General features: G+C 36.4%; 1 long non-coding RNA gene across 1 annotated transcript; it reads left to right on the top strand.

The window, feature by feature from the left end:
• Positions 1-2,998: 2,998 nt before the first annotated feature.
• LOC113966582 lies at positions 2,999-9,676 on the top strand. Its single transcript, XR_003533876.1, has 3 exons — positions 2,999-3,096; positions 8,093-8,185; positions 9,173-9,676. It is a non-coding gene; the product is annotated as an uncharacterized LOC113966582 (long non-coding RNA).
• Positions 9,677-15,054: the final 5,378 nt, after the last annotated feature.

Consider the following 15,054-nt stretch of genomic DNA (forward strand, 5'->3'; position numbering starts at 1 on the left):
TGGATACTGGTAAAGGCACTGTTCTGCCTATGCTGCTCTGCGTGGCTGGCCATGTGTGCATATAAATGCAGGTGTAAATGCGTATTTATAGTGTGTGTCTGTCTGTCTGTCTGGGAACACTTGGGCAGCCTCACTATTTGCTCTGGAAACCTGGAACCACTGCAGCCTGGTATCATCCCAACTGTGGTAAGAGCGAAGTCCACTAGATTTGGCAACCTCTAATATGATGTATTTTTGAAAGAAAACTAAGTAAATATATTCCAAATATGGTCATTACAACTGGTAACTCCCTTTAAATTTTAAATGTCTGAGGCAATATGTTCATTTACTACTCATTCATTTTGCTGAACCGAAATGTGATTTAGGGTAAACACTAAAGTTTGGTACAGAGCAACAAGTACTAATGGATTTTAACTTGCTTTGCTATGTGACTGGGCTCTGGTCACCTTCATATGCTGATTACTAAAAGGAGAATTTCTGAACAGAAAATATAGTCTAACTTCAGGGAAACCGTACTGTAAAAACTGAGACTTGTTCACTGGAACATATAAAATGAGGATTCCTAGAGAGAGAAAAAAGTACCTGAGAATAATTTGACTAATCAGTGAGCCATTGAAAGTGGAGCCCTGTACTTTAGTACTCTTACAGCTTTTGGGCATATTTATGTATTTTAATTGGAAAAAATACAGATTTTTGCCACCTGGAGATTTTACATGCTGCTTAGCTGTGGGATATGAATAGATTGCAATTTATGAGCTAATAATCTAAATAATAACATAGCTATTAATTCAGTGTTATTGTGAAAAGGATTGACACAACTTGAATGTACTGAGTGTATTCCTGTCTGCCTTTCTCACTGAGTTATTAATCTGCATATAAAAATTATGTTGAATTACTGCTTGCAAAGGAGGAATTGACTGTGGAGGGTATGGTGCTATTAGTTGATAATAGTGGTCTCTCTAATCTGCCAAACAAAGACTAACAAGATCCCGCAGCTGGAGGTTGAAGTCAGCAAAGTCCAAACTGGAAAGACACTGAAAACTGCTGGAAGTGAGGGCAAGCAACCATTGGAACAGATTACTCAGAGGCACAGTAAGTCTTTCACATTCTTGTTTCATAACTAACTGTCTTAGGAATATCACCTGATTTGTCACATACTGAAATTATATGAAGGTGTTTTATATCTATTTCATGATTAAGGTCGAGCTAGTTCAAGAGAAGAAACTGCAAATTATGTCTATCTTCGTAGTTGTCCAGACATTTTAGGCAAAGATATACAAAAGTCAGGTTAAAAACTTCAATGAGCTAGTGGGTCACGATGCAACTGTACTTGCCTGAAGAAACTTCTCATAGCCCATGTGGTGGTGAAGAGGCATATTTTTGGTGACAGGAAGAGGATGTGACTGGTATATCTATCCCTCACTATTTTCAGTTCCTGCCAGAGCAGTGACTTCCAGGTCATGGGCGAGATTGTGCAAGGCCTGCTGGTGCTCACAACGGGAGTTTGATCTTTAGGATACCTGGGCCAAGTTATAGGTTTGTTCAGTTGCAGTGTGATTCAGAGGGTATGTGGATATTGGTGTTAAATGTTCAGGCCCTTGGAGCAGAGCAGTTGATTCTATTAGAAATAGTACAGCTTGGATTTCGAGGAGGATGCTATGAGGAATACTTTGCTACCCAGACATCACGTGTGAAGTATAGAGCCATAGAACCTTAGTGTATAATTACAATTTTTTACGTGTTTGAATCTGTTCAGTGCCAGCCTACAAATCTGTTACTTTTGTAAATGTTTAATATGTTTCTTGAGTGATAGTTCTCATTTTCTCAGAACAAAACAAGAAAAACCTGTGGTGATTAAGTTATTTTTACTACAGTTAATAGCAATGACTGTTATAAAATGAGCACAGAGTTCGGTTGGTTTGGAGTTTTTTTGATAAAATGAAGCACAAAGAACAGGAATAAAAACAAGTACAGTGCTTGTCAGAAATGGATGACAGAGAAACTGTACCAGGAGGAAAGAATTCAGTTAAATTACATGCTTGAAAACACATGGCTAATAGATGGGGGAGAGATACATCAGTTACATTAATGCAGATCAATAATTGATCTTTGCAAAGAGGGATAAGAGACAAGTGTGTCATTAATGAGGAGGAATTAAATACAGTTGAGAAGTCAAAAGCATGCATCATCAAATATGAAGAGTGAGAGTAAGTGAGGAAACAAATCAAACTTCTATTCAAGGGGCAGTTTTGTAGTCTTGTTAATGGCACTCCTCAGCTTTATTGGGAAAGAAGAATAACCTTTCTGGAGAAATGAATGTGCTTTTATTTGAAAGTAGAAAATTAATAGCTCTTTAAAATTCAAAACAAATTCTTGTATCTGAACCTAAAAAGTTATTTGTTATCGAATGCTTAAAAGTGTAAAGATGATGAATAAAGAATGTAGTTAGCAAAGAATTCTGGACAGCTATAACTAATGAAGCAAAATGCAATTGGCTTGGAAAAAAAATAAAAAGAGAAGAGGTGAACTGGGAGATTTAGGACTGACAAATGAGAAAGTCCACAGACGGTACTGAAAATGATGAAATCCATGTTTTACTAGAGTTTTTTGTTGTTGCACAAAAGGGAGACTGAAAAGGCATAGAACCAAAGAAAGTCATACCTGTGTCCTTTGGGACTAATAAAAAATTGAAAACTTGACTCAATACCTAGTATAGTCAGGATTTTTAAGTGGCTATCTCTGTAGAGGAGATGAAGGGAATAATCAGGAAAAAAAAGGCAATTTTTACACACATCAGTAAGTTAAACAAGAAAAAGTTATTGTCAGAAAAGCAAAAAAAAAAAGTTGTTATAGCGCAATGAGAAATAGAAATCATTATTTCATTTCCATGAGTAGCACTTCCAATATTTTTACTGTAAAACATGGTGTACATCTGGAAGAAAACCATCTGAGATGTCTGAAAAAGTTCCTGGTTTGCTTTTGGCAGGGAATTCCCATTATGTATGGTTCTTGCACAGTGCCATGCTACTGGAGCTCACAGTTTTATTGTGTTATCCTATTGAAGATGAAAAAAGAGAGGGCTTGAGCTTCCCCAAGGTAAGGTTTTATGCTGATAATAAGGATAACGTTTACAACTAATTAGTAACTGAATGAGGTGGATTTAAAGGACTAGCTGGTTAAACGTGTCCGTAATACAGCCTTTTTCTACCTTCCTGTGATTTTTCCAAAGTAATTATTTAGATGGAAGAGAGGAAACAGTAAAATTCAAGATTTCCTTCCAAGCTCATTGTAATTTATGAGTCGTCAAGTTCTGTGCTAAATATTTAGCTTGCCTTTTTTGTATGTTGGATTTTTAAAAAACTGTATTCTTTGTAGGATCTATGGATATATTTCCCTATGTATTCACTCTAGTAACTGATTTAAAATTTTATAAATTCTTATTTCAAAGAATATTCTGGCTGGAAAATGACTGTAACCTCCCCAGAATGCTGATGTGTTTTTTTTCTCCATCTGTACATCTGTTTTACAAATGAGGAGGAAGGTCAGCAGCCACTGTGATGTCTTGATCAGTTCAATTTTCTCTTTTTTTTTTTCTTATTTGAAGTTTATCAAATCTCTGCCTGTCTGCATTTGCATTTTGTCAGGTGCTGACTACAAAAAGTTTAGTGCTGAGAGTGGATGGTGTTTGGGAGAGGATGAAGGATGGGAGCACTAGCCTGCCTCTATCCACCTGGAACAAGCTGTTTAACTTTTTTACTTTTTCTTCTTTCAGACTAGAGCACATTTCTTATTCCAAAATATGAAAGTCGAAGTCCTTTTATTGCGCCGTTCTTGTCCTTAGAGCCTCAAGGTATAAGAATATATAATAAATATTGCAATAGTCAGAATGGTTATGGATTATTTTTCCAGTTCAGGTATTTATGAAAATTCCTACATTGATAGACTCTTGAACCTGAAGTTGTCATCATCCTTTTCTCTTCCTTACTCTCTGTGTTTTTTCCAGCTGTTGCTATGAGGAGCTGTTATTAAAATTACTCAGCTGAGTACAGCACGAGCATCACTTAAGTACACTTCCTGCTGTGCCTGATCAATGTACATAAACACTTCTGAGTACATCAATAACTAGTTTAAGTTATAATATATTATACAATGTAAATTTTATGATGGGGACACCTGCCCGCTACATGCTGGGCTGAGAGCAGCAACTTTTTTGTGCCTGGATCAGAAAAATGGGAGCTTGCAATGATTGAAATTAACTTCTGAGGTGGGTTTGAGTCAACAACTGGCAAATGATGGTCCAAATCCTATTATATTATTTTTTCAAACAAGCCTTTAGTGAAATTCTCCCATGTCTGCATTATCATGCTTGATCCCTATTTTAGTTTTCGGAGACCACATCTGAATAGGAGATACAATGTGGATGCAGAACACTGAGCAAAAAACAGTACTCAGAAGAATTTCAAATATATTTTAGTTTTATTCTGAAGCTATATATCCACTCATATTTCACACAGAGATTTAAGGATGAACTTGAGAATAGATTTTTTAATATCTAATCTATATTTCAGAAGCATAAAAAGGGTAGGGAGGGGGACAGGGTAATCAAGAATGAAAAAAGGAAGGAATTCCTAAGTATATGGCATTCTGTGGTATCACTAATAGTGTTTTTTTCCCCCTGATTATTGGTAACTCCATTTTCAGTGAAAAAAAAAATTCTACTCAGATGGAACTCTTATAGCAATTCAAGAGGAATACCTAAACCCTTTTCTAAGGGTGCAAGAATAGCAGGAAATCAAGATAGGACTAAACAATAATGAAATTCAAATATAAGGTTTTCATAATAGCAACGATAAATTTGTAGAAGAAGATAAATGACTCTTTAACCTTCCATGCTGATTTAATCTCAGAAATATGCTCCAGTTTTACACATCAACCATAGGCAGCATGTCTCTAAATGTCCTAGCAGGTCATCCAAGGCAGCAAAAGTCCTGTTTAGTAAAAATTGTGTGTATATGCAGACATTTTTATTAATTTGTTTTATATATATATATATTTATAATGAAATCAGTTGAAGGATGTTTTGTAAAGCTGACTAGGAGCAAAAAGCGATTCAAAATTATGAGCTTAAAGAAAATCTTCTAATGAGCATGGAAGGTTGTATTGCGAATGAGTGCATGACTGGTTTCCTGCGAGATGAAAAGTACAGCAGAGGTGGGCAGCAAAGGCACTATACTGCTTTTACATTCCAGGATTACCTGACATGAAAGCTGTTCCAGCATTTCTGCATGTTGCTTTATGTATTTTGGTTGATAGTGAAAATTACTGACATACTGGAGGAACTCCCTACTGTGCATACCAGAGCATTTTCCCAAATTATTTGTGGTTACTGCAGAGCCCTGGTCATGAAAGATCCACATTTTGTTCCTGTTGTTTACCTAAAAGGTTTTCATTTGGGTATCTGTGGTGGATTTCAATCTCTGTTTTTCTATAGAGATGGCTTGATGTAAAATACCTAAAGATTCACTGTTCCTGAGCAAAAGTGAATATGACAACATGCAGCTGGACTACAACACGTACTGTGATGACCATATTTTGCCCTACATTAGGAAGCTATTTAGAGAAGCCCACTGGTAAACTAACTCTTTTTCAAATAGATTAAAGTGACATCTTGAGAATTTCTACCGGTGTCTGTGGCCATTAGTCACAGTAGTGAACTTGTATTATTCTCTTTTGGCAATTACTGCACTAAAAAAGTAATTTTGCTGGGTGAAGTGAGCAACTTTATACAAATTCCTAGGAGGTTCCTGCTCTGGGTAGGAGTCTCTGCTACAGTTTGTGTTATATTGAAAACTTTGTCTGAACAAGGTAATGATTTGATCAGAGGGATGAAGCACCCCTCCTGTGAGGAAAGGCTGAGAGAATTGGGATTGTTCAGCCTGGGAAAGAAAAGGCTTCAGTGTGACCTAATTGTGGCCTCCTAGTACCTGAAGGGAGCCTGCAGGAAAGATGGAGAGAGACTATTTACAGGGGCCTGTAGTGACAGGAGAAGGGGCAATGACTTCAAACTGAGAGTAGGTTTAGATTGGATATTAGGAAAAAATTCTTGACTGTGAGAGTGGTGAGGCGCTGGCACAGGTTTCCCAGAGAAGTTCTGGATGCCCCATTCCTGGATGAGTTCAAGGCGAGGTTGGATGGAGCTCTGAGCAGTCTGGTCTAGTGGAAGATGTCTCTGCAAATGGCAGGGTGTTTGAAACTAGATGATCTTTATGGTCCCTGCCAACCCAGGCAATTCTGTCATTCTATGATTTACACAGGACTTGTTCTGAAATCCCCTGTAGCCTTATGGTTCCATATGAAAGATATGGAATCATATTTTCTCCAAAACTGGAGATAACCAAACCTGAGTTTCCAAAGCTAGATGAATGCCAGAAGTCCCAAGTTACTGGATAAAAAAGAAGTATAGTCTGACTAGTCTGACTCCCCAGCTGATACTAAAGTATGACCTTGCTCACATCTCCTTTGTTATATTTTCTGCAAACTAAAATGTCTAAAATAATTTATCAGATAATATTATTTAAATAAGTTGATGCTGTGGTTATTCTTTGACTGGTACTGATTTGGATTCTAAATATAAAAATAGTTGGAAAAATGCCTTTTCCTTTGTTCATACATTAATTTTGTCCGGAGTTAAGTATGTGCCTTGGAGAACCAGTGCCACCAATGATAGAGCACTGCCAGGAATTCTGTCCAGCAAAGTACCAGTCAGGAGCAGTGGTGTGAATCAATGGGAACTTCCACACATATCAGCAGTAATTCAATTGAGTAGTGAACTCTATTACCAGAGTTAACTCTTTGAAAATGGAGTTTGTACAGTGATCATCAACTTCCCTAGGCATAGATTTCAAGTGAGATGAAAAATACACTGAGATATGTTATCCATGCAAATAGAACCATTTTGTCAGTCATACCATGGCATGATGGATGATCCAGTAAACTTATTTTTATGGCACATAAGTGCTAAGCAATCTGCAAAAATTACTCTGCACTAATGCCAGTACTACCTTTATCAGTGTTGAAGAAAGACACAAAAAAAATATTTTTAAATGGGAATTAGTCTTATGCTGTGTTCTTCACCTTTTCATAGCCTTTCTGAAAGGTGAGCTTTTAGGTCAATGTGAAATACTAAAAATGAATACCAAAAGCTTTTATTAAAAGGTTAATAATGGTTTCTGTTCTACAACATCTAGCATTCCTATTCTGAAATTTAAGGGGTCAGAGTACCAATATTAAGTGCATTACTGTATCAAAGGCTGCTGACAGAAGCTTTTAAGACATGGATGTTTTTAGTCTACCATGATCAACTAGAAAAACTGCATACACTTTTTTTTCCCCCCATGGAGTTATACTTACACATAAAAAAAATCAAATAAAACCATTCAATATCAGCAAGGATGTTGGAAGCAGAGAATTTCTCTTCTTTTAGCTAACCACCTAAATGCATGCAGGCTTCAAACCATTTTATTCTATTTCTAGAGCTATCACCATATTTATTACTTACCATTACACTGTAGCCTTCTGAAAAAAAAAACAAACACTACAAAATAAACCCAAAGAAATGATCCATTTGAAGGTTATAGAACCGCCATTCCCCCAAAGATGAAAATTTCCCTCTGATGTGTACTCTTAATTTTTTTTATTTTCTCTGTCATTTATATATACGTAACAGTTTTCACTGAAGTGGGATTTTTTTCAGAATCTTGACCGTTTGACTCAAAATATGTTTAGAAAAACAATACTTCGTAAGAAAGCTCATTGAATTCAGAACGTGACATATCTACAGTTATGCATGTAAGAATCCTAAAATTCAGATTAAACCGCAGAATGTGTGAAATTTGGCTGTGGGTTGGTTGTTTGGGGATTTTTTTTTTTAATATTCGGAGCAGTAGATAACTAAATAGAATGACACAACAGCAAAATCTGTGCGAAGAATGGCTGGAGAGTGTATGCAAATGTTTATTTTATTCACTTGCAGCAGCAAGGGACTAAACTTATCCTTTTAATTTTCTCCTTGCTATTTATGTTTTTGTTTCAGTGCTGTGTATTGGCTTTTACTCTGAGATGCTCTGAGCATCTTCTGTATCTTTCACACACATATCTGCAAATATGTGAGTGAACTGCCAAAGTGGTGAGTATGTACTTGTTAACCTAACAAAATATTAAAGCTTGGTAAATGCTCAGAAAATAACTCATGGTTATTTTTGGAGACATTTAATTTCCATAAGATGTTTGAATTCTACCGATGTAAAAAAAAAGGGAAATGTCTTTGAAATAAGGGGTGGTATATGCAAAAATAATTTTCTTATAATACCAATCTGAAAATTTTCTGTTGCCAATTTCAATTTTCTTTTTCATCTTACAAGTTGATACAGTGAAGTATCTTCAAGTGAAAATGAGAGGAAAATCATCAGTCCTCGATAAAACTCATCTAGTAGGGGTTAAATGATTTTTATTACATTATAGCTACTCTGAACTTTCCCGCAGTGAGGAGCTCATCTACTTGCCTTTGTTTTTTTAATTCTTCTGGTTTTTAGTATATGATTAAAAGTACTTAAAATTTTTAGTATTCGTAATTTCAAGATACCTTTTATGTTCTGGCAGACATAGCTCTTCAGAAGAGTTGTAATTAATCCCTATTCCATGAAACTTCTAAAATAGATAGAATTTACTAACTTGTTTGCTCCTCTCATGGTCAATGCCTCATTCCTCTGTTTTGAAGATGATGGGGATGAAAACAGGATATGCACACTGGAAAGAGAAAGAAAATTCCCTTCTCCAGTAAAATGTGTATACCTTTGGGATGTTTCACCTCTCCCTTCAGTTAAATGAAAACATTGTTCCCATCATAAATCTCGAGGGAAAAATATTTATTTCAGAACATGGTTTTGAGACTAAGGTCTTGTCATGTATTATAACTACAGACAACATTAATTAAATGTTAGTTTATTAAAATGCAGAGCCCAAGTGACCAAAATGTGCCACAGCTGTCAAGGAGTGCAAAATTTATATGGTCCTAACAACTGTATGTGTTTACAAGGCAAAGGTTTGGTTGGTGGCGGGGCTACAGGGATGGTTTCTGTGAGAAGCTGCCAGAAGCTTCCCCTGTGTCCAACAGAGCCAATTCCTCTGTGTCCAAGATGGACCTGCTGCTGGCCAAAGCTGGGCCCATCAGAGGTGGTGGTAGCACCTCTGGAATAACAGATTTAGGAGAGAGGGAAAACTCTGGTGGCACAGCAGCCAGAGAGAGGAGTGAAAATATGTAAGAGAAACCACCCTGCAGACAACAGGGTGGGAGAAGAATGGGGGAGAAGAGGTGCTCCATGAGCCAGACTGGAGATTCCCCTGCAGCCCGTGATAGGTTTTAATTCACTGAATGTTTTATAAATGTCAGTGACAACTCCAAATGTGGCTGGTAAAAAGGGAAAGAGATAACTGTGAATTACGTGCTGCCTTGGCCAAGTGATTCATTCCAGGGTAGCCAGCAAAGCTGTGCCAAAAGGGAGTAGCAGAGGGAAACTTGCTCAGTAGATGCCTTGTGTATATTTTGGTGTGTGATAGTGTGCCTTGTCTTCCAAAATTGTGAGCCCAAGCACAATGCAATACTGCATTAGGTTTTGTGATATAGATTAAAGAAAAAAACCCCCTGTTTCTGCTGTATGTTTTAGTTGTCAGGAAAGACTTCAACAGTAAAAACCAAACAAAAAAAGGAAATATAATTTTATATAATTATCACTCCACTTTTTAACCTTGGTGTAATACTCCTTATTTTCAACACTCTTACTTTTGTAATTCCACAAGCTGCACTCTCTAATATCCTTTAATTGTAGGTCAGGTTGTTTTTCAGTCGGTGTTAAGAGTTCTACATACACTACTTTTTTTTATCCAACTCGTTATACTTTAGAAAGGCACTGTTCTTCTCTCTTTCTGATTGTGTTAGACAATGTGTTTAGGCAAAATGTTTTTGTCCTTCGTTCCTTGAACTCTTCCATGCTGTATTTCAGTATTGAGTCAGAATAATCACTTTCAGGTATCTGGAAAATATATACATATATACACATACATATATACATTTTTGTATTAGTTACTAAGTTATTGTTTTTAAAATCTCTGTGATTTTTTTTTATTAGTTAAAAAGCTTTAAAACCTCTTGCTGATACAACTCTCTTGCTGAAAAAAGGCTTTGTAAGTATGTTGTTTTCTTCTGTGGACAAGATGGCTTAAACTAGGTGACAAGTAAAGTTATTTTCAGTATAACATTAAAAGAAGATACATCAGAAGACATTCAAGATTTGGAGATAGTATAACAATATGACATATATTCTTACTTCCATGATACTCAGACTTTATTTAGACTTTTATTCCAAACCAGGGAATATTGATGTTAACAGAGCTGTATTCAGTGTAGTGGACAGTGTGTAGTTTATGTGTTAGAACATACCCTCATGGTCTTCATTTAAATGAATTCAGAGCTTTATTTCACTAATTAGCTTAGTTGATGAATTTGGAAATACTTTAAAGCAACTGAGAAAGGTACAGGACAACAAGATGTGAAATATTATTTATTGCCACTAAAATTTACTAACTATTCTTTAGGTTCTTTCATGTAATAAATGAATTACCTTTATCATAGTCTATTTTATGGTTCTAGTAATTATGTCTCACCATACAAGGCGAAATTTTGGCTCTCCTAAAAGCAACTGACCCTTATTTTGTCAAATATTTCCCTATTCCTAGACTTTTGCTTACTATCTTGACTGTCAGTTATGAAAGAAGATGATATATAGCCCAGAACTACTGTATCTTGTGGTTAACCTCTGTGTCCCTGATTTGGCATGACATACTGTAATGAAATTTGACTAGAAAAGGATTTCACTACGAAAATGATTTGTGAAGGAAAGAAATCAAAGAGTCAGAAAAGGAAGTTAACAGCACTGTATACACAAGATACAAACATAGAATTATTTATGGCGATACTTATAAGTATTTTCTTCTTGTATGTCTGGAGGATATTGAGACTTTAAAGCCAGATGCTGACTGACTGGTATGAACACTTGATTGTATGTATGTATATATCCATGTGAAGATATATCAAGAGGACTAGAAGTGAATAGAGAAAAAAACATTTTATTTTCCAGGAAGATTATGGTAAGTTTGATGTATTTTTCCACCAATTTGAATGAGCTTCTACCTATTTTGGGGCAGATTTCTTTGAGATATCATCAACAAGCAAAAAACCCTTTTCTTCAGGCAGGCCTGTGGAATACGCTGTTCTGGAATTATGCAATCTAGATGTTTCAGTACTTTTGGCCAGCAAAGACCTTTGAGGCATCCAGAGGAGATGTCTTTTATCAGGCTCGTGAGTACTACTTGGTATGGCAGGTAAAATGTTTAAGAGATCAAAGAAATTTGGGGTCTTCAGCAGGTCATGGCTGGATTACAAGTTAAAAATTAAATGGGAGTGACTGAAATCTTCGTGATGAGCTAGAGCTTTCAGTCCCATCTTTTCCCCCCCCATGCATCTCAGCATGTGGGGTCAGCTGTCTTTTAGCTTCTTTAAGCGTCTTCTGTGCTCTACCAAAGGTGCAATGTATAAACTTTATTCCTCTCATAATGGTGTAATTCCAGGATGGTCCTCCTCGATGATCGAAAGGTTATATGCTGTGATGATGAATATCAAATGAATCTGCCACTGCCCATTCAGTTAGTAAGGTGGAAAAGATGTCTGAGGCACAATTTCAGCTGTTAACATTAGGCAAAGTAGGATATGCTTTGAGCAAAAGCTGATATTCAGCTTCAACAACACTTTGCGTTATATTTTACTCACTAAAACAATCAACTCACTGTACCAAGGAACAAAATTTACATTAGAGATAGGTAACATTTACAAAAAACAACTTAAAAGATAGAAGTAAATTGTGCTATTCAGATTCTCCTGTTGTATTTTCAACATTGCTTTCAGGAAAAACACAGCTGGTTGATACTGAAGAAATACAAGAGAAACAGTGTAGATGAACTCTGCAATTTCGAGTCTCTCTAATTCACTCATAGTATGGTTTTTTTGTATTGTTGTTGTTTTTGTTTTTTTTTAATAATTGAATTCTCATTGGCTGAAGGAGGAAAACAAAATCTTTGCAGACAGACTCAGCCCAAGATCTGGGACTCATGATAGTCTCTCTTGGTTTGAGTGATCATTTTTTAAGTCTTGAGACTAATGATTAGGGTGAGACATTGTAGATATTACCCTTTGGTGTCAAATGCTTTTCAGTTTTGTAATCTGATTTGTAAACCAATACCTTAGAAAGTACTTTCCCAAAAGGTTAAATAATTCAGTGGTTTTATTCATATGGCTAATTACATTTCTATATACAGTGTAAATTGCCCTCTGTTTGTTCTGCATTCAAAATATCGAAATATGGGTATTGACCATCTAAATGCTGTACTTTAGAAGAGCATTCATAACTCTATTTTTATAAATAATTTGTTATGAAATTATTACACAGTGGTTTTGAAAATGAAGTATTTGCTGTGAGTATTGTTTTACTTTTAAGCTTTGAATGGGCACAGTGAGGGAGATCATTGTCTGTCCAGCCCAGTGGCTTGTCCCCAGCAATACCCAGTAGCAGATTCTAGTCAAAGCATGGAACACCAGAGTAAATCAGAGAAACCCTTCCCCCTTCAGCTTCCAGAAATAAGCAGATTAATGACTTTATTAGCCAGTGGCTACATCAAACCACTGTATTTGGTGGCTGTGGATTGATATCTCTTGCATGAACTTATCTCATCTTCTTATGAATTCATTTATACTTTGGGTCTCTTGTGAGTTTCACTATTTAATCACATTTTGTGTGGAGAATGTAATTCTTTCTGATGACTTTGAATTGCTGACTGTGACTGTGGTAGTATCACAATTTTCCTTTTCTGTGCTATGAAAAATAAGGAATAATTGTTCCATGTTTGATTTTGTGTATATTGGCTGTACTATTCTAGGCATCTGTTCAATTCCTCTGTAATTGCTTTTTTTCCTCCTCCAAAGCTGAAGAAATTAAATTTGTTTACTCATTTCTGAATACAGAAACTATTCTTTATAGAATCACAGAATCAGAGAAATTTGGGTTGGAAGGGACCCTAAAGATCATGTCGTTCCAACCCTTTGCCATGGACAAGGACACCTCCCTCTAGACCAGATTGCTCAGAGCTCCATCCAGCCTGGCTTTGAACACTTCCAGGAATGGGGCATCCAGAACTTCTCTGGGAAACCTGTGCCAGGGCCTCAACACCCTCACAAGGAAGAATCTCTTCCTGATATCTAACCCAAATTTTTTCTCCTTCAGTTTGAAAGAGGGGAAATTCATCTGTCTGTTCTGTTTCTATAATCCACCTCTCTTTTCCCGATTTTCAAGTTGGCCTGTTTTGGGAGACAATGACCATAACTATGTGCAGTATTGATGTCAGGGAATGTTGTGCTCTATGGATTTCGACATTAATAGTGTCAGAATTTCTTTTTCCTTTGTCCTCGGATACTGATAGCTCCTCACATCTTACAGACCTCAAGCTCAACTGAGCACTTACTACACTAAACAGGATGAGAAACTTTATTTTTCTTTTTTTTTTTCTGATTAAAACATAAATTGCTTCTGATACCATCAAATTTGATGGGATTCTGTTAATTTTGCAGAAGAGCCTCATGTCAGGGCAATACCAAGTTTGAAGGCTTCTCGCAAGCATCTCATATTCCAAAGAGAGAGATTAAAAAGAGAGAGGGAGAGGAAAAGTGAGTGTAAATTATTTAAAAGAAAAAATTAAGCAAAGAAACTCTGCAGTCGGGCAGAATTTGTCCTTGACTGCAGATTAACATTCACTGATAAAAGGTTAAGAGTGAGACATGCTGAAAAACTGAAAAACTTGGTGAGATCCTTCACAATTTTGCACAGGGATAGAAAGCAACAAGATAGATGAAAATTAATGCCTGCTGTGTAAATCACTGTTAGGTAAAGTAGTGCATATGGGAAAATAGTTTTATTTTCTTTCCTTTGACCTCTGGAGACCATTGGGATTTTGACACTAGCATGTTTGTGTGCTTCTACATAACTAAGGGAAAAAAAATCTGGGCTTGTTACCACCTCAATAGGAGGTGAATATTATGTTTGAAGTGCATGACTGACTGGTTCAGCTCCATGAGAAGAACTGACTTCTTTTTTTCAAAAGGAAAGGAAGAAAGATGAGAAGAAGAAAAAAAGAGAAAAGCAAAGAAGATGAGAGGGAAAGGTGGAGAAGAGAACAAAAAAAAAAAGAAGAGAACAATTCTGTTTTGTCTCACTCTTCTCTCCTTGTGAACCTAATGGGATGTGCAGCTGCTCCCTCTTCTTTGAGGTTAGCACTCTAAAGGACTTTGGAAGAGATTGTTAGATTTTTTTATGAAACTTCTGAAATCTGGTGAGTACGATGGGTTAAAAATAAATGGATTAATAACAAAATTGTCCTCCTACCCATTGCATACAGTGGATATTTTACTGTGCTTACTCTCAAACCAGCAACTTTCCACAGCTGTTACAGCTGTAAATTAATTCAGTAAAATTCTCTAAAAATATGTACATTTCTCATGGTGATTGGGACTTTTATACTTCTGAGGCAGCTCTTGATCTCTGCATGTTGTGTGGGGTCTTTACCCACAGTCCCCTTTCCTGCCTTCTGCTGTCTTCAAGGAGCTTCTTAGTCTAAGCATGTTCCAAAACATCCTCCTTATTTTAGGAATATGCTTTCCCGTGTCGGAGATGTAACACCTTTTGAGGAAACAGCACACACAGTGCATAGTGGGGCCGCAAGGAAATTATATATTCTGATAATCAGTAGGTTTGCATAAGTATCTAAATGATAATTTTGAACTTCTTGTTACTGCATACATATATACATACTCATATTCTGTGCTTACACTACTCTAGAAAACCTGAGGATCAGACAAATACAGCCTGCCATCCCCAGTGATTATTGCAGAATAAG

This window comes from Neopelma chrysocephalum, unplaced genomic scaffold (genome assembly GCF_003984885.1).
Source record: "Neopelma chrysocephalum unplaced genomic scaffold, ASM398488v2 Primary Assembly neopelma1_60, whole genome shotgun sequence".
Lineage (NCBI taxonomy): Eukaryota > Metazoa > Chordata > Aves > Passeriformes > Pipridae > Neopelma > Neopelma chrysocephalum.